This window comes from Pinus tabuliformis, chromosome 5_1 (genome assembly GCF_031772625.1).
Source record: "Pinus tabuliformis cultivar Carrire ecotype Pingquan chromosome 5_1, CPIR1, whole genome shotgun sequence".
NCBI lineage: Eukaryota > Viridiplantae > Streptophyta > Pinopsida > Pinales > Pinaceae > Pinus > Pinus tabuliformis.
Genome location: NC_142305.1, coordinates 794,941,922 through 794,962,451, shown reverse-complemented (window position 1 = coordinate 794,962,451; position 20,530 = coordinate 794,941,922). Strand labels below are relative to the sequence as shown.

Sequence of the window (20,530 nt, the reverse complement as noted above, 5' to 3'; positions counted from 1 at the left end):
GCAGTAGAAAATGTAGTGGCCTTAAATGGATGTGATAATGCACAAAGTGTGCATACTTGGTAAGTTTGTCAACTACCACCATGATGACACTCTTTCCCTCAGACTTGGGTAAACCTGTGATAAAATCCATTGAAACCTCCTCCCAATGTTGGCTTGGAATGGATAAAGGTTGTAATAGACCCGGTGTCTTAATTGTTTCAACTTTATTTTATTGGCAAACCAAACATTCGGCCACAAATTTTTGAATATCCAATTTAAGGCCATCCCAAAAAAATTCCTTCTCAACCCTGTGGTAAGTTTTTAAAAATCCTGAGTGCCCTCCTAAGGAAGAAGTGTGCAATTCCATAAGAATCTTTTGTTTTAGTTGGGAATTCTTACAGAGGTATAAGCAATCTGTTTACCATAAATAATCATTTTGCCAGATAAATGTATCAGACGTACTGGAATCTTGTTGTAACTTTCGAATAAGTGCCCACACTTCTTCGTCATTCTTTCATTCCTCCATTGCTTCGTTTATCCAATCTGGTTGGATAATAGAAATGGCGCACAACAATGCTTCCACATCCTCATCCTTTCTTGAGAGTGCATCTGCCACCACATTTCAGTTCCCTTTTTTGTAGATGATTTCAAATTCAAAACCCAACATCTTTGTGACCCACTTTTGTTTCTCTTCAAAGGATAATATTTGTTCTAAAAAGTATTTAAGGGTATCATGATCCGTTTTTACCTTGAAGTGTCTTCCCATTAGGTAGGGTCACCATTTCTTAAGTGCATGGAGAATTGCCAACATTTCCTTCTCATAAATAGCTTTGTGTAAAAACTTTCCCTTGATTGGACAACTTTCAAAAGCAATGGGTCTTTCATCTTGCATTAAAACAACACCAATTCCATTTCCTGAAGCATCACATTCCACAATAAAGGTTTTTGTGAAGTCCAGTGTAGCTAAGACCGATGCTTGGCACATTGCCTCTTTAAGATGTTTGAAGGCCTTTGTTGCTTCTGGAGTCCATGAAAATGCATCTTTCTTCAATAATGTTGTTATAGGTGCTGCTATTCTCCCATAATTCTTAACAAACTTGTGATAATACCCTGTCAACCCGAGAAATCCTCGCAGATGCTTTATGGATGTGGGGATTTTCCATTCCTTAATGGCTTTAATTTTACTAGGGTCTACCTTAACTCCTTCATGAGATACAATATGACCCAAATATTCCACCTCTTGTACTCCAAAGAAACATTTGGAGCTTTTTTCATATAATTGTTTCTCCTCCGATAGTTGTAGCACCCTGTCAACATGTTCAACATGATCCTTCCAAGACTTGTTGTAGATTAGTATATCCTCAAAAAATACTAACACAAATTTTCTAAGGAATGGTTTGAAAATGGAATTCATCAAACCTTGAAATGTTGAACGTGCATTGGTAAGGCCAAAAGGCATGACCAAAAATTCATAATGACCCTCATGAGTTCTAAATGTTTTTTTCGGAATGTCTTCAGTATTCATTCTTATTTGATGATATCCTGAACGAAGATCCAACTTGGTGAAGTAAATTGATCCATGTAATTCATCCAGTAATTCATCAATGACGGGAATGGGAAACTTATCTTTAATAGTGAGCTTGTTGAGGTCCCTATAATCTGGACACATGCACCATGATCCATCCTTTTTGTCCACTAATACTACTGGAGCAGAGAAAGAACTTTGACTCGGTTGAATTATACCAGCCTCTAGCATTTCTCCAACCATACGTTCAATTTCAATCTTTTGGGCATAGGGATATTTGTACGACCTGATGTTTGGAGGAACACTTCCTGGAATCAAATGAACAACATGATCATGATCATGAATAGGTGGGAGACCTTTGGGAGTCTTAAATACCTTGGAATGATTGTCCAAGACTTTTTGGACATCTGGAGAAATAGATGATTCCAATGTGGAAACATCTAGCGAACATAATTGTGCAATTACACCCCTTTGTTCCTTTTTTAGAAGCTTTTTCATACCGTTAGAGCTGATTATCTTTCCTGGTTTCCCTGCAATACCCCTTAATTCAACTTCCTTTCCTTCCACAGAAAATTTCATGAAAAGTTCTTGAAAATTAAATGCTATTATACCCAAGGATTGTAGCCATTGGACTCCTAGCACAACATCAGCACCTCCCATTGGAATGGAAAGAATTGGGCTAGTTAATACATATTCTCCCATCGATAGCTTGATATTATGGCACTTTCCAGAGCAGTTTATTGTTCCTCCATTTGCAACCATCACTTGACACTCTGGTGCAAGATATAAAAAGCAATTCAATTCTTTTACTACCTTACAATGAATAAAATTGTGGGTACTTCCTGAATCAATCAACACTATTACCTTTTTCTTCTTGATTTGTCCTTCTATCTTGATGGTTTGAGGAGTGGTAATTCCCACCAATGCATTACAAGATATGGTCAGATTCATTTCTTCTTTATCTAGGCTTTGTTCCTGGAGTATATCCTCTTCTTTTGACCTTTCTTGCTCATTTTCTTCTTCCTCTTCGCAATCTATGTAGAATAATTTCTTTTCAGCACACTTATGACCTATAGTGTATTTGCTATCACAACTGTAACAAATCCCTTTTGCTCTTTTGTCTTCCAATTGTTGTGGTGTCAACCTTATAGGTTGTGGAAGACTAGGGGCAACAACACTTCCATCTTTATAGTTGTGAGTGGTATGCTTCCTCGTTGCCATAATTTTGCTTTCCATTTTTCTTTCTAACCTGAATGCCTTCTCTAATGAATCAGGTTCCCAAAGGCGAACATCATGTTGGATATTATCCTTTAAAGTCCCTATGAACACATCAATATTATGCTCCTCTGGAATATTTTTTACCCTTATGTTCAATTTTTGGAACTCCTCAATGTGCTCCATTATTGAACCCTTTTGTTTGAGACTTATTAATTGGCTAAAAAAAGTGTTGCTTTTTGTATCCTCATAATGTGCTGTCAATTCTTCCGTAAAAATTGCCCAAGTGATAATTTGTTTACGAGAGCAAAGCCATTGATACCATACAAACTGATTTGGTTCCAAATATAAAGTTGCAATACGTACCTTTTGTGTGTTTTGCACATTATTGAAATCGAAAAATTCCTCCATCTGTAATATCCATGTTGCGGGATCCTTGCCATCAAACTTCCTCATATCGATTTTTGGAATATGGTGGGTCTTTGATCCCACATTAGAGTCTACGAAATCATGATTAACATTTCTTTTGTTCGCATCATGAGTTTCCTTTACTACCTTTTCACCATTAGTAAGTATTTCTTGTAGAAAATTTGTCAAATCTGTCTTCAAATCTGCCATGTCTGTCTTCAAATCTGTCTTCAGATCCGCCATGTCTCTCTTCAAATCTACCTTCAAATCTATCTTCAAATCGTCCATCTTAGCTTCCACACCATTTATCTTAGATTCCACGTCATTTATCTTAGCTTCTATTAGCTTTCGTGAGAGTGACATTTGTTGCACTTGTTCTTGTAATTTTGATATATCATGTAGCATTTGTTCATCTTCTTCATGAGCCATGCTAGAGCTTTCAGGTTGCTTACTAGGTGTTTTCATTTTCTTTCCTCGGGGAGTCAGTTATCGATAGTAATGCTCTACTATGCCCTTTGAATTCCTTCAAAATAAATTTTCAAACCAATCTTTAAGCAAAATTTTAAAAGAATCTACACACCTTTTCACTTTGTAGGAGCTCGATATAGCCTCTGATGTATCTCTGTACTTTCAGATCATCTAGTTCTGAAATTGCAACTTGCAGTAGCCCTCTGTCTCCTCTTTCCAATGCCACCAGTCTGATCCAAATTGGATTCTCCAAGGAAGAGTTATGTGAAATCTCCCACAGTGACCTGATTATAGACTAGTTCAGTAGAGCAAACTTGTACGACGTGCCACAAGTCACTGTTTCAACCTTTGGCTCTGAAAAATATATAAAAGAAACTACAGTCTGTCCTATTTCTATACCTTATTACAAAATTTTAATCCGATGCTCAGAGAGAAAGTTATGACGATTTTCCCCAGGTCACCTATTTGGAATGTAATTCAGGAGTCTGCAAAAAGACCAACTTCCTCAGATCATATCTCCGCAAATATAGCGCGAAAAGCTCTAAAATTCGGACCCGAGGTTCACCGTGATTTCTTCTCAAATGGGTTTTTTTCAGCTTCTAAAACGTCGTAGAAAAAAGTTATAGCGAAAATGCCACAATGACCTATTTGGAGCAGCGAAACCCTAAAATCCAAAGCTCTGATACCAAATGTTATGAAACCAGCTCAAGAAAAGATAGAAAAGATAGATCAATACCTTAGAATTCAGCCTCTTTGAGGGGGCAACCTCCTTTACATTACATAAATGAACAATTCTTGGATGATTCAAATGACAAAACCTCCTTTCTATATATAGGAATCTAAGGAGTCACAATATAACCCAGCTGACCTAACAATAATAATATAAAGCCACAATAATAACAATATAGGGATTCTATGGGGCACAGTAATAACAATATGGGGATAATAGGGGCACAAAAATATTAATAAGGGATGCAACTACAATAATAATGGGGTCATCACTAGTATTATAGGGACCCAACATGTTCTGAGGAATTCAAAGATGAGAAAACTTTAGAGAAATTCCAGGGGATGTTCTTGGGAATTCAAAGCTGATAAAACTTTGGAGAAATTCCAGGAGATGTTCTAGGGAATTCAAAGATTTTTTTTGTACTTGTGGATACTTCTTTGGGAAATTTATGGTTATTTTAGTCAAATCATCCACAACATTGTGGAGAGTTTTGTGAAAATTGTGGGGAGAATTTTGTGAAAATCATGATTGTTTTGTCAAACTATCTACAATATTGTGAAGATTTTGGTGACAGTCATTGTTGTTTTAGTCAAACAATATTCAACATTATGAATAATTATGTGGGAACATTGTATGGAAATCGACATATATCTTTTAACATCTATGAATGACAATTTTTAGAAAATTTATGGTGATAAATTGCTCTTCCATTAAAGTCAATTATTAAAGACTTAAAAGAGAATGTCACAATTTTAATAGTCAGTAAGTCACACAAAACTTATACAATCAGTAGCAAAAAACAATTATAGCCAATAGCCATTGCAAGGGAAATTGTCTCACCTTGTAGCTCTAAGTCAGACTTTCACAAAGTTGGGATCTATGTCCATAGCCTGCATGCAGCCTAAAAGTGCATCTCTAAGTCGCCTTTTGACAAGGATTGTCTCAATATGAAAATCAACCACGGTCAACCATGTTCCAACACCTCATTGTGACAAAGATTGTCTCAATATGAAAATCAACCATGATTGATCATGGTCAAACATGGTCAATAACCATGGTCACATTGTGACAAAGATTGTCCCTTGGTCCAACATCATATTGTGACAACCATGGTCATACATGGTAAACCATGTTCCAATGTTGCAGTGTGACAAATATTGTCTCTTCGTCCAATGTCACATTATGACAACATAATCATCCATGATCAACAATGGTTTGACACCGCATTGTGTCAAAGATTGTCTCGATATCAAAATCAACCATGGTCAACCATTGTCCAGCGTTGCGTTGTGAGGAAGGTTGTCTCAATATCAAAATCAATTATGGCCAACCATAGTCCAATGTCGCATTCTGATAAATGTTTTGTCAATATGAAAATCAATTGTGATCAACCATGGTCAACCGTGTTTATTTTAGGGTTTATAATATTTATCTTAGGGTTTATAATATTTATCCCTTGGGTTTAAATTATTCTCTTGGGTTTATAATCCCTTGGGTTTTTAATATTAACCCCTTGGGTTTATAGTATTTATCTTAGGGTTTATATACATTGGGTTTATAGTATTAATCCCTTGGGTTTAATATTATTCCCTTGGGTTTATAATAGCTTGGAGTTTTATAATTGTCACATTGTGTCAAAGAATATCTTAATATGAGAATCAACCATGTTCCAATGTCACATTGTGACAAAGATCGTCTCAATATGAAATCAACCATGTTCAACCATGGTTAATAACCATGGTCACATTGTGACAAAGATTGTCTCTTAGCTCAATGCCACATTGTGACAGCCATGGTCATCCAAGGTCAACCATGTTCTAACGTCTCATTGTGACAAATATTGTCTCAATATAAAACTCAACCATGTTCAACCATGGTCAATAACCATGGCCACATTGTGACAAAGATTGTCTCTTGGTCCAACCTGACATTATGACAACATGGTCATGCATGGTCAACCATGTTCTGACATCGCATTGTGACAATGATTGTATTAATATGAAAATCAACCATGCTCAACCATTGTCCAACGCCGCATTGTGAGAAAGGTTGTCTCAATATGAAAATTAATAATGGTCAACCATAGTCAACCTCACATTGTGACAAATATTTTTTCAATATGAAAATCAACCATGGTCCACAATGTTTATTTCAGGGTTTATAATATTATTCCATTGGGTTTATAATCCTTTGGGTTTTAGTATGAATCCCTTGGGTTTATAATATTTATCTTAGGGTTTGTATGCCTTAGGTTTATAATATTAATCCCTTGGATTTATAATATCTTGGGGTTTTATAATTGTCACATTGTGTCAAAGATTGTCTCAATATGAAAATCAACCATGGTCAACCATATTCTAATGTCGCATTGGGACAAAGATTGCCTCAATATGAAAGTCAACCATGGTCAACCACATCCAATAACCATGGTCACATTATGAGAAATATTGTCTCTAGGTCCAACATCACATTGTGACAAACATGTTCCAACGTCGTATTGTGACAAAGATTGTCTCAATATGAAAATCAACCATGGTCAATTATGGTCAATAATCATGGTCACATTGTAACAAAGATTGTCTCCATATGAAAATCAGTCATGGTCAATGATGAGCCAACGTCGCATTGTGAAAAATATTGTCTCAATATGAAAATCAAATATAAAAATCAATTGTTTTAGGGTTTATATACCTTGAGTCTATAATATTAATCCCTTCAGTTTAATATTATTTCCTTGAGTTTAAATAATTAATATAAATTAAAAAAAAAAAAAACAATTGATATTAATGAAACGATATTAATCAATAATAATATTAATAAAACGATATTAATCCATAATAATAATAATTATAAGTTTATTATTATTATTATTATTTATTAATTAATTATTTAATAAATGAAATAATTATTTTATAAACTACTTTTAAATAATTTAATTAACAATATTTATATTTATATTTAATTAATAAAATAATTTAATTAACCATATTTATATTTATATTTAATTAATAATATAATTTTTATTATGATATATTTACAAATAAACTTTTTAATATATATCAATCACATTTAATTAATTAAATTTTTTTAGTGTATATCAATCACATTTAATTATTAAATGTGATTATGCTAATTATTCTCTTAAATAAATTTATAAGAAAATCTACTTTTATATAATAAAGAAAATGATTAAATAATTAATAAGATAAGAAATACAATTATCATTCATTTTTGAATACTTTATTATACCTAAAACAGAACATCAAAGCTGACAGGTCAAGAGCAAATTCTTTGGAACAATATAAAAACAAAACATTGATTTCATTGGCCAAGACTTAATTATAATACAAACCGTCATAGCTTACAGTCCAAGAGCAAGTTCTTTTCAAACAAGAAAACAAACCATTGATTTCATTAGCCGAGACTTTATTATCATATAATATATATACGTAGAACAAACCGTCATAGCTTATAGTCCAAAAGCAATTTCTTTTCAAACAAGAAAACAAACCATTGATTTCATTTCCCAAGAAATTATTTGAAATATATATAAAAACAAACCATCATAGTTTGCCGTCCAAGAGCAAATTCCTTTAAAAAAAATACAGAAAACGGAGTATTAATTTATTTCAGGAGACTTTACAATATGTATACCTAAAACAAATCAGAATGGCTCAGGTTCAAAACAAAATTCCTTGAAACAACACAAAACAAAACATTGATTTAATCTCCCCAGACTCTATTATTATAAAATATATACCTAAAACAAAATATTGATTTCATTTCCGAAGACTTGTATACCTACAACAAACCATCATAGCCTATAGCAAATTCCTTGAAACAACCGAAAACAAAACAAAACATAACATCAAAACATTGATTTCATTTCCCGAGAGAGTGCGTAAATCATTATTATGTATTAAATGCTGCTTCTCTGTATTTTGCCTTTTTAAAGGGCAGTTCCTATTTCAGACCCTATAGAAACATAAATGAGCGCTAAGTACCTGTGACACTGAAGGCATGCTACATATGCATGAAAGCTATACATCTCCATGCATATCCCCGCAACTCGATCACCCTACCTCCTGCAAGGTCCAGTGTTCAATGTATCTGCGACCACTGTCAGACCTGTCCCGTCTCCTCCTGCAACCTCCGTTCGCTTCCTGGTCTACCACCGTTTTCCAAATTCCGTTTTATTTTGAATTTAGTAAAGGCGCTAAAGGAATTCAATTTTGAATTTGTAATTTCATTCGGTCCATATTTTATTTGGTTAGAAGGCGGCTTTTTGGCTCTTGTCTTCTATTTTCGAACTACTGTTTCAATTTTTGTCAGCCCTGTCCAATTCCGCACTTGAAAGGTTCTGGGAAACACTTGGTGAAAACAGAGGATATGGCTATGGGGCACGAAGATCAGAGGTGGAGTCACACGCCCCAGGTTCAAAACGACACAAGTCTGCTTATCTGTCTGCTGGCAAGGAAGTTGAACAATTGAACTCACAGTTTTCATCAGCCACAGGGACGGGCCCATTTCCTGCTCTTGTGAAGGCCGCTATTCCTTGGTCTGCTAGGAGGACAGCCTTGTCATTGTCAAAGAAGAATCGAGTTCTTAAAACGGTTTTGGGGATACTTGACAATTTAACCCCGGAAAACTTTGATGTTCTCAAAGATCAACTTATAACCTCGGGTATCAACTCAGCAGACATTCTGCTGGGAGTAGTATCTCTAATTTTTGACAAGGCGGGTTCTGAACCAGCAGTTTGCCCCATTATTGCTGAGCTGTGCCTTTATCTATGGTGGGAACTACCTCAATTTCCATCTGAAGAACCGGACGGTAAACCAGTAACATTCAGGCGGACTCTTCTTAACACTTGCCAAGAAGCGTTTGAAGGAGCAGATAATCTGCGAACTGAAATTAAAGAAATGACAGTCCAAGATCTAGAAGCCGAACGTCAAGAAAGGGAGAGGATGGTTAGACTTCGCACTCTGGGAAACATCAAGTTTATTAGGGAGCTTTTCAAGCGCAAAATGGTACCTAAAAAAATTGTTCATCATATTATTCAGCATTTGTTGGGTCAGAACGCGAACATTCCTCCAACTGAAGAAAATTTTGAGGCGCTTTGTCTGCTTTTCAATACTGTTGGAAAAGAGCTTGAAGAAAACCCCATGTCCCATAGTATCATTGATTCTTACTTCGTCTGAATGGAACAGGCAAGTAACAATCAACATTTTGCAAATTCTCAACTGAGATTCATGGTTCGCAAAGTTCTTGATTTGCGTGCTAATAAATGGGTCCCTAGATGCGAAGGGATGAAAGCCAAAACTCTATAAGAAATCCATTCAGAAGCTCAACAAAAGCAAGGTATAAATCCCAGAACAAGAAGCATGTGTAATGGTCATGGTGCGCCTGGTTTTATGGGTATGGGTGCTGGAAACAATTTTGGTATTGCAATGTTCTTGGTTCCCGACTTTCGCGCTAAACAAAAGCCACGTTTAAGGTGTGGAGCAACAAGCTACATGCTTAGGGGTCGTGCTAGAAACAGTTATGGTATTGGGATTGGCCGGAGGTTTGATGCAGGGAATGCTCAGAGTGCCTCTGGTTTCGAACATTCCTGAAATTAATAGGGATGGTTTAGAAAGCCTGCATCGTTGGATAGGAACAAAAAAAGAAAGATCTGCTGATTCCCCCTGTTTTACTTGCAAGTGAGGAACAGTGCCAACCACCTGTTTTCAGGATAAGTATTGCAACTATATAAATTTTGCAAATTATGAAAAAAGGAAAATTTTTAGTAGTTATAGATACTGTCTATGTATGATGGCCAATAATCCAGACTGTAGTGTACATAAACCAGGAAGAAAAATATAGAAATGCTATGCTAGAATAGAGTAGAAGTTGTTGATGATGATTGCCAGTAATCCAGGAAGGTGTGTATAATCCAATTCTTCATAGAAATGTTATGCTAGAATAGAAGTTGTTTATGATGATTGCCAGTAATCCAGGCTCTGGTGTGTAAGATTGGAATCGTTCATGTTGTATTATATACAACTTTTAAGTTATCAATAGAATGTTTTTAGCAAAGGTTAGAGTACTGTACTTGTATTTTTTAATGTATAAATAGATTTAATCTTTTGAAAATCTGGTTAGGTAAATTACACGACAACTTGCAATCTCAAGAATTTTTGCTGAATTTTAAATAAAACCTTAAAAATGGTCAAAATATAGATTAGTTAAATGTGTTTTAAACACAAGATTTTTTTATTTTTATTTTTCAGTTATTTTATCTTTCTTTAAGTCAAATTGATATTGAAATAAATTAGTTAACATATATATTTAAATAGTTTATTTAAATGATTAAAATATATATTTTTTAAAATGTTAATTATTTTTCTCTTTAAAATTATAAAAAATTATGTTATTTTACATGGGCATCTAAATATTGTATTTATGGTTACAAGAGCCAGAATGAACTATTTTCACATTTCCTTCACACTGGGTTGTAACATCAACACTGTATTGAACAGAGTGGGATTATTGATATTTTACAATGTTTTTAGTTAAAACTAACTAAACATAGATATTCATTTTTGTTTTTTGTTTTCCATTATAGTAGGCATTCATTTTTATTTAAAGAATATTTTATTTTTATTTTAAAAGAGACACTTGTCCACTAGAAATTGAGCAGAGAAAGAATTACACATCTCCCATATATTGAGTTGTAGAATGCATTTTCACATTTCCTTCACACTGGGTTGTAACATCAACACTGTATTGAACAGAGTGGGATTATTGATATTTTACAATGTTTTTAGTTAAAACTAACTAAACAAGATATTCATTTTTGTTTTTTGTTTTCCATTATAGTAGGCATTCATTTTTATTTAAAGAATATTTTTTTTTTATTTTAAAAGAGACACTTGTCCACTAGAAATTGAGCAGAGAAAGAATTACACATCTCCCATATATTGAGTTGTAGAATGCACCCCTCCTTGCAACCATGTGACCAAACCCTTTGGCAACATTCTCTGTGAAGATTAAATTGGCTAATTTATATGTTATAGCATGTGAGAGCATGCATATCCTCTTTATCGAAATTTGTATGTTACTTTATGCAGGATTTATAAATGCCTTTTTCAAATATATAATATGTTATTATTAAGAGGATTGTTTTAATAAGGATATTAAGTAATTAATAACTTAAAATTAGCCAGGATTTTTTTAGCCTTATATCTATTAAGTGTTAAGAGGGATTAAATATTTTTATTCCAAATATATTTTAAAGTGCAAATTTAAAAAAAATGTTAAATCCCTATCAACAACACTTTATGGATTCAAGATTAAAATGGATTTATGTTGGTTTCAATGGTGGGTGATTTGTAAATGATCAATATTATGTGTTTAAGATTAATCTGATTATTAGCAATTTATTCAGATTCCTTATCTAATTGAAGGTGTAGAAAATATCATCCATATTAAGTATCAATGTTATCTATTTTCTTTAGTTTTTAGTTTTTTTTAGCATAATTACACAATTGGTAAACTATCAAAATTATTTTACTCAATTTCCTTGGTCTATTAAGAAGATATGGAATATTATTTAGAAATATATTTGAAGAGTTTATAATAAATAAGTTGGATAAAAATAAAATAACAATGTTAAATTAATTTTTATTTCATTGTAAATGTGAATTTTTATTTTATTTTATATTTCAATTTTATCTTAATATTTATTTCTATTTCTATTTTATTCAATTTCTATATCCATTTTAATTTCAATTTTAATTTATATGTTAAATTATATGTCAATTTTTAACATATTAGTTTTAATGTGCATTAATCAATAAATAATAAAGAATGCATACTTAAAATAATGCATCACATTAAAATCAATACATTAATTTTATTTTATGTAATTTTACAAACAAAAATAACTTTTAATATCTTTAATTGTATTATTATTAATTGTATATATATATATATATGTATTATTATTAATTGAATATATATATATAATATTAAAGTATTATTATTAATTGAATATATATATATATAGATAATATTAAAATATAGTGAAGTGGGAAAAAAATAAAAAACAACTATCTTTTAGAAAACACGTTTCTAACCATGATGTCTATACAACCCATAATCAAAGATGATATTTGTCCTCCATTGGACCTCTTCATTTCTAATGCGTGAGAACCGTTCTAGATTGCAACATATTTCAAGTATTTTCTTGAACAATATACGGCCTCAATATGGGTGGGTGCGGGTAAAATATTAGTTAGTTTTTTATCACATGATTTATATTCTTTCAAATATGGGTGGGTTAAAATATAGTTAGTTTTTTATCGCATGATTTATATTCTTTCATCATGTTTTTTATATTATATTATTTAGAATTTTATATATATATATATATTTATTTATTTACATTAGAAAGGGAAATAAATAAGTATGATATGTATAGATTTATGGTAGTGGTATTAGAAATTATAAGAAAATACAAATATTTTTGTAAATATTAAATTTGTGGAATATTATATATGTATGATTGTTTTACAAAAGGCATTTCTTTAACTTAAAGCATTTTCTAACATTCTCTCAAACACCAAACTTGTGAAACATTATATATGTATGGGTGTTTCACACAAGGAACTTCTTTAAGGTAAAATGTTATTCTTATGGAATAAATAAAGAAGTTGACTTATTTTCAAGAATTTAAATTCTTTCACTATGAGATGGATTTTTTAACTATCATTCACAAGCTAATCATCTCTTAACACTTTAAAAAAATTAGAAATTAAAAATGACTACAAAATAAAAATTGAGATGAGTCATTTTGGTTCATCGGTCCTTTGCTTTCTTCAATGTTCCTTGATGAAAAGGTGTGAACAATGAAACAACTTGATCAAATACTACTTAACAAAATAACTTGATTGTGAGCTCCCAAACATAGTTCTTTATACAATTTTTTCTCTTACTATGTTCATACTTTTATAACACAAACAAAAGAGGAATGAAACATTTCAATTATTCATGTCTTGAATATTCTAAATGAAAATGTGTGAATAGCATGATTACAATAAGAAATAATACAAAGAAGAAATAACACAAAGACTACTCAGGAAATTTGATGCTTCAATAATAAACTCAACTAGAAGGCATTTCCATATCCTCCTATGAGTGAATTTCATATACGTTGTGGATGGAACTCTATTCTTGAGAGATAATCATTGGGAGCCAACAAGTCATCATTCCTACAAATTGTTGAGGTGATGACCTTCATGTGCACTTTGGACTATGGATCTCATGTGAACTAGTGGTTTCCAACCTTTAATTAAAATATACCGGTGACCCACAAAATTGTCTTCATACATAATAAAGAAATTTAATTTCCTCCTAATCCTATAGTCCTCGGACGAATCTCTTTATATATCCCCACTACATGGTTCTCGAAAGATCCAATAGAGATAAAAATCAAGGTTGATTTAATGATGAACATGTATTTAATGACCTCCTACATCACAAACTCCCACCATACATCAATTCATGTTTACCCAATATTTATTTTTTTATTGTTTTTGTTGGATTAACCCATGGGGGATTTGAACCTCGAATCTCATGATTTACATAGTACTTCATAAGATGGCGATTTCCAATTGATCTTTCTCTTGTGGGCTATGTTTACCCAATATTAAACAATATAAAACCCTAATTTATTTTGACATCCCTTTCCCCCAATTTGAGGCTATGCTAGTTAATTCATTATCTAATATTCATAATGATTAATAAGCTTTATAAGACTCAAAACACATTGGGCAACCTGATTAAATCACTTAATGCATTTCACCAACAAAATCTTCGTTTGGTTAATTTTCTCCTTTACAACTATTTTAGCTAACTCACATAAGAAAAAAAAAATCAACATCAATTCCATGCTAGATAAACTCTCATGTCCTCCATTTTTTGTCGTTTCTCTTTCAAATTTCCTAGGTACATTGCCAGAACTACATTGCAATTGTTGATTTATTAACTCATATAAATAAGATGTGAGATCATCCTTTATGTCCATGTGAAAAGCAATGTGTTTATTGATGTCTCACTTTAAAAAGGTATGAGGACGCAAGGAACATTTAGAGGTGAGATCATCCTTAATGGCCATGTGAAAATCAATGTGTTTATTGATGTCTCACTTTTGCAAGGCATGAGGACATAGGGAACCATCAAATCTCATCATATCAAAGTGCTCTTAGACTTAAGTGGGTCCACAATGAGTTTGTGGTGCGAATATGATAGGGAGTCTCTCAATAAGATGCCAAATTGGCATTGGGACATGCTGCATGCTATATTTATCCTAGCCCATACTACATCTTCATCACTGAATGATCCCTTTATATGTTGGATGGATTAGACCATTTAGATGGTGTTACTTTTATATGACCAATTATCTATAACAACCCTTGGTTGATTCTCCATGTAAAAAAAATAAGACCAAGGTCATGAGACACGTATTCCAAGCTTAATGGCCGACAAACATCATAGTGGGTATCACTTGTAGTTTATTAATGGCTATTGAAATTGGAAAAGGCATTGGAAAATGCAAAGAGACAATAATTGGCAGTAATTTATGAAAATAAAGGAAAATACGAGAAAATGAAGGTGAAGAGACACAAATATGCATGCAAGGGATATTAGAGGAAAAATGAAGGAAAATGAAAGAAAAATGAAAAAGGAAAGGAAGAGACTGAACATCAATTATAAAAAGACATCAGAGAAAAAATATATAGCTTTTGCTCATCTTTTGATCGGGATCAGCAAAGGAGAGAACAAGCACTTGGACAAGCTAGCAAGGAAAGCAAGGGTGCGCAAGAGGAACCTTGGACAATGGGAAGGACGCAAATTGGCTATGGATTGCAGGTGACAATGTGCATGTGAGATTTAACATGTTGGTTTTTGGATGCATGGTACATGCATGTGGTTCGTTGGTTACGTGTTTTCATTGGCTCCCTAACTTTCCTAGATGTGCATATCTTCCGTATATGCACGTCGTTTATGTATTTGCATCGTATATGCGCAAATTCCATATACAGAAATTGCGCATATACGGAAGATATGCGCATATACGAAAGATATGCGCATGTCTTCGGTATATCCCTAACTTTCTTGTATGTGCATATCTTCCGTATATGCACGTTGTTCATGCATCTACATCGCAGATGGGCAAATTCCATATACAGAAATTGCGCATATACAGAAACTGTGCATATACGGAAGATATGCGCATATACGGAAATTGCACATATACAGAAGATATGCGCATGTCTTCCGTATATCTCTAACTTTCATGTATGGGAATATCTTCCGTATATGCACGTTGTTTATGTATCTGCATCGTATATGCGCAAATTCCATATACAGAAATTGCGGATATACGGAAACTATGCATATATGGAAGATGTGCACATATACAGAACCTGTGCATATACGGAAGATATGCGCATGTCTTCCTTATATCCCTAACTTTCCTGTATGTGCATATCTTCCGTATATGCACGTCGTTCATGTATCTGCATCGAAGATGCGCAAATTCCATATACAGAAATTGCGCATATACGGAAACTGGGCATATACGGAAGATATGCGCATATCTTCCGTATATGCGCAATTTCCGTATATGGAATTTGTACATATCTTCGTTTATGCTTCTGCATCGTATATACGCAAATTCAATATACAGAAATTGCGCATATACGGAAACTGTGAATATACGGAAGATGTGCGCATATCTTCCGTATATCCCTAACTTTCCTGTATATGCATATCTCCCGTATATGCACGTCGTTCATATATCTGTATCGTAGATGCGCAAATTCCATATACAGAAATTGCGCATATACGGAAACTGGGCATATACAGAAATTGTGCATATATGGAAACTGGGCATATACGGAAGATATGTGCATATCTTCCGTATATCCCTAACTATCATGTATGTGCATATCTTCCGTATATGCACGTCGTTCATGTATCTGCATCGCAGATGCGCAAATTCCATATACAGAAATTGCGCATATACGGAAACTGGGCATATACGGAAGATATGCGCATATATGGAAACTGCGCATATACGGAAGATATGCGCATGTCTTCTGTATATCCCTAACTATCCTGTATGTGCATATCTCCCGTATATGCACGTCGTTCATGTATCTGCATCGCAGATGCGCAAATTCCATATACAGAAATTGGGCATATACGGAAGATGTGCCATATACAGAAACTAGGCATATACGGAAGATATGCGCATGTCTTCCGTATATCCCTAACTATCCTGTATGTGCATATATTCCGCATATGCACGTCGTTCATATATCTGCATCGCAGATGAACAAATTCCATATACGGAAATTGGGCATATACGGAAGATGTGCGCATATACGGAAACTGAGAATATATGGAAGATATGCGCATGTCTTCCGTATATCCCTAACTTTCCTGTATGTGCATATCTTCGTTTATGCTTCTGCATCATATATGCGCAAATTCCATATACAGAAATTGCGCATATACGGAAACTATGCATATACGGAAGATGTGCGCATATACGGAAACTGGGCATATACGGAAAATATGCGCATGTCTTCCGTATATCCCTAACTTTCCTGTATGTGCATATCTTCCGTATATGCAAGTCGTTCATGTATCTGCATCGTATACGCGCAAATTCAATATACAGAAATTGCACATACACGGAAACTGTGCATATACGGAAGATATGCACATATCTTCCGTATATGCACAGTTTCCATATATGCCCAATTTCTGTATATGAAATTTGCGCATCTGCGATGCAAATACACGAACGACGTCAATATAGGAAAGATATGCACATAGAGGAAAGTTAGGGATATACGGAAGACATAGCATATCTTCCGTATATGCGCAAATCTTCTGTATATGCACAGTTTCTGTATATGTGCAATTTTTGTATATTGGATTTGCGCATATACGATGCAGAAGCATAAACGACGTGCATATACGGAAGATATGCGCATACAGGAAAGTTAGGGATATACGGAAGATATGCACATATCTTCCGTATATGCCTAATTTCCGTATATGCGCACATCTTCCGTATATGCGCAATTTCCGTATATGCGCAATTTCTGTATATGGAATTTCCGCATCTGCGATGCAGATACATGAACGACGTGCATATACGAAAGATATGCACATACAAGAAAGTTAGGGATATACGGAAGACATGCGCATATCTTCCGTATATGCCCAGTTTCCGTATATGCGCACATCTTCCGTATATGCACAGTTTCCGTATATGCGCAATTTTTGTATATTGAATTTGCGCATATATGATGCAGAAGCATAAACGACGTGCATATACGGAAGATATGCCCAATTTCTGTATATGCGCACATCTTCCGTATATGCACAGTTTCCGTATATGCGCAATTTCTGTATATGGAATTTGTGCATCTGCGATGCAGATACATGAACGACGTGCATATACGGAAGATATGCACATACAGAAAAGTTAGGGATATACGGAAGACATGCGCATATCTTCCGTATATGCCCAGTCTCCGTATATGCGCATCTCTTCCGTATATGCCCAGTTTCCGTATATGTGCAATTTCTGTATATGGAATTTGCGCATCTACGATGCAGATACATGAACGACGTGCATATACGGAAGATATGCACATACAGGAAAGTTAGGAATATATGGAAGGCATGTGCATATCTTCCGTATATGCCCAATTTCCGTATATGCGCACATCTTCCATATATTCACAGTTTCCATATATGCTCAATTTCTGTACATGGAATTTGTACATATCTTCGTTTATGTTACAGAAATTGCGCATATACGCAATATGTGCGCATATACGGAAACTGTGCATATACGGAAGATATGCGCATGTCTTCCGTATATCCCTAACTTTCCTATATGTGCATATCTTCCGTATATGCACGTCGTTTGTGTATCCGCATCGCAGATGCGCAAATTCCATATACAGAAATTGGGCATATCTGCAACGCAGATGCGCAAATTCCATATATAGAAATTAGGCATATACAGAAACTGTGCATATACGGAAGATATGCACATACAGGAAAGTTAGGGATATACGGAAGACATGCGCATATCTTCTGTATATGCCCAGTTTCCGTATATGCGCACATCTTCCATATATGCACAATTTCTGTATATGGAATTTGTACATATCTTCATTTATGCTTCTGCATCGTATATGCGCAAATTCAATATACAGAAATTGCGCATATACTGAAACTGTGAATATACGGAAGATGTGCGCATATCTTCCGTATATCCCTAACTTTCCTGTATGTGCATATCTCCGGTATATGCACATCGTTCATATATCTGCATCGTAGATGCGCAAATTCCATATACAGAAATTGCGTATATACGAGAACTGGGCATATACGAAAGATATGCACATATACGGAAACTGGGCATATACGGAAGATATGCGCATGTCTTCCGTATATCCCTAACTATCCTGTATGTGCATATCTTCCGTATATGCACGTCGTTCATGTATCTGCATCGCAGATGCGCAAATTCCATATACAGAAATTGGGCATATACGGAAATTTGGCATATACGGAAGATGTGCGCATATACGGAAACTGGGCATATACGGAAGATATGTGCATTTCTTTCGTATATCCCTAACTATCCTTTATATGCATATCTTCCGTATATTCACATCGTTCATGTATCTGCATCGCAGATGCGCAAATTTCATATACAGAAATTTGGCATATACGGAAGTTGGGCATAGACTGAAGATGTGCACATGTACGGAAACTGGGCATATACGGAAGATATGCACATACAGGATAGTTAGGGATATACGGAAGACATGCGATAGTTAGGGATATACGGAAGACATGCGCATATCTTCCGTATATGCACGTCGTTCATGTATCTGCATCGCAGATGGGCAAATTCCATATACAGAAATTGATCATATACGGAAACTGTGCATATAAGGAAGATATGCGCATATACGGAAATTGCGCATATACGGAAGATATGCGCATGTCTTCCGTATATCTCTAACGTTCTTGTGTGGGCATATCTTCCGTATATGCATGTCGTTTATGTATCTGCATCGTATATGTGCAAATTCCATATACAGAAATTGCGCATATACGGAAACTGTGCATATATGAAAGATGTGCGCATATACGGAAACTGGACATATACGGAAGATATGCGCATGTTTTCCTTATATCCCTAACATTCCTGTATGTGCATATCTTCCGTATATGCACGTCGTTCATGTATCTGCATCGAAGATGCACAAATTCCATATACAAAAATTGCGCATATATGGAAACTGCGCATATCGACGCATATCTTCCGTATATGCCCAATTTCCGTATATGCGCAATTTCTGTATATGGAATTTGTACATATCTTCGTTTATGTTTCTGCAGCGTATATGCGCAAATTCAATATACAAAATTGCGCATATACGGAAACTGTGAATATACGAAAGATGTGCGCATATCTTCCGTATATCCCTAACTTTCCTGTATGTGTATATCTCCCGTATATACACGTCGTTCATATATATGCATCGTAGATGCGCAAATTCCATATACAGAAATTGCGCATATACGGAAACAAGGCATATACGGAAGATATGCGCATGTCTTCCGTATATCCCTAACTATCCTATATGTGCATATCTTCCGTATATGCACGTCGTTCATGTATCTGCATCGCAGATGCGCAAATTCCATATACAGAAATTGTGCGTATACAAAAACTGGGCATATACGGAAGATATGCGCATATACAGAAACTGGGTATATACGAAAGATATGCGCATGTCTTCCGTATATCCCTAACTATCATATATATGCATATCTCCCGTATATGCACGTCGTTCATGTATCTACATCGCAGATGCGCAAATTCCATATACAGAAATTGGGCATATACGGAAGATGTGCGCATATACGGAAACTGGGCATATACGGAATATATGCGCATGTCTTCCGTATATCCCTAACTATCTTGTATGTGCATATCTTCCGTATATGCACGTCGTTCATGTATCTGCATCGTAGGATGCGCAAATTCCATATACGGAAATTGGACATATACGGAAGATGTGCGCATATATGGAAACTAGGCATATACGGAAGAT

General features: G+C 34.5%; 1 pseudogene; it reads left to right on the top strand.

Moving 5' to 3' along the window:
* Window positions 1–8,377: 8,377 nt before the first annotated feature.
* Window positions 8,378–9,937, top strand: LOC149167336 (eukaryotic translation initiation factor pseudogene; annotated as a pseudogene).
* Window positions 9,938–20,530: the final 10,593 nt, after the last annotated feature.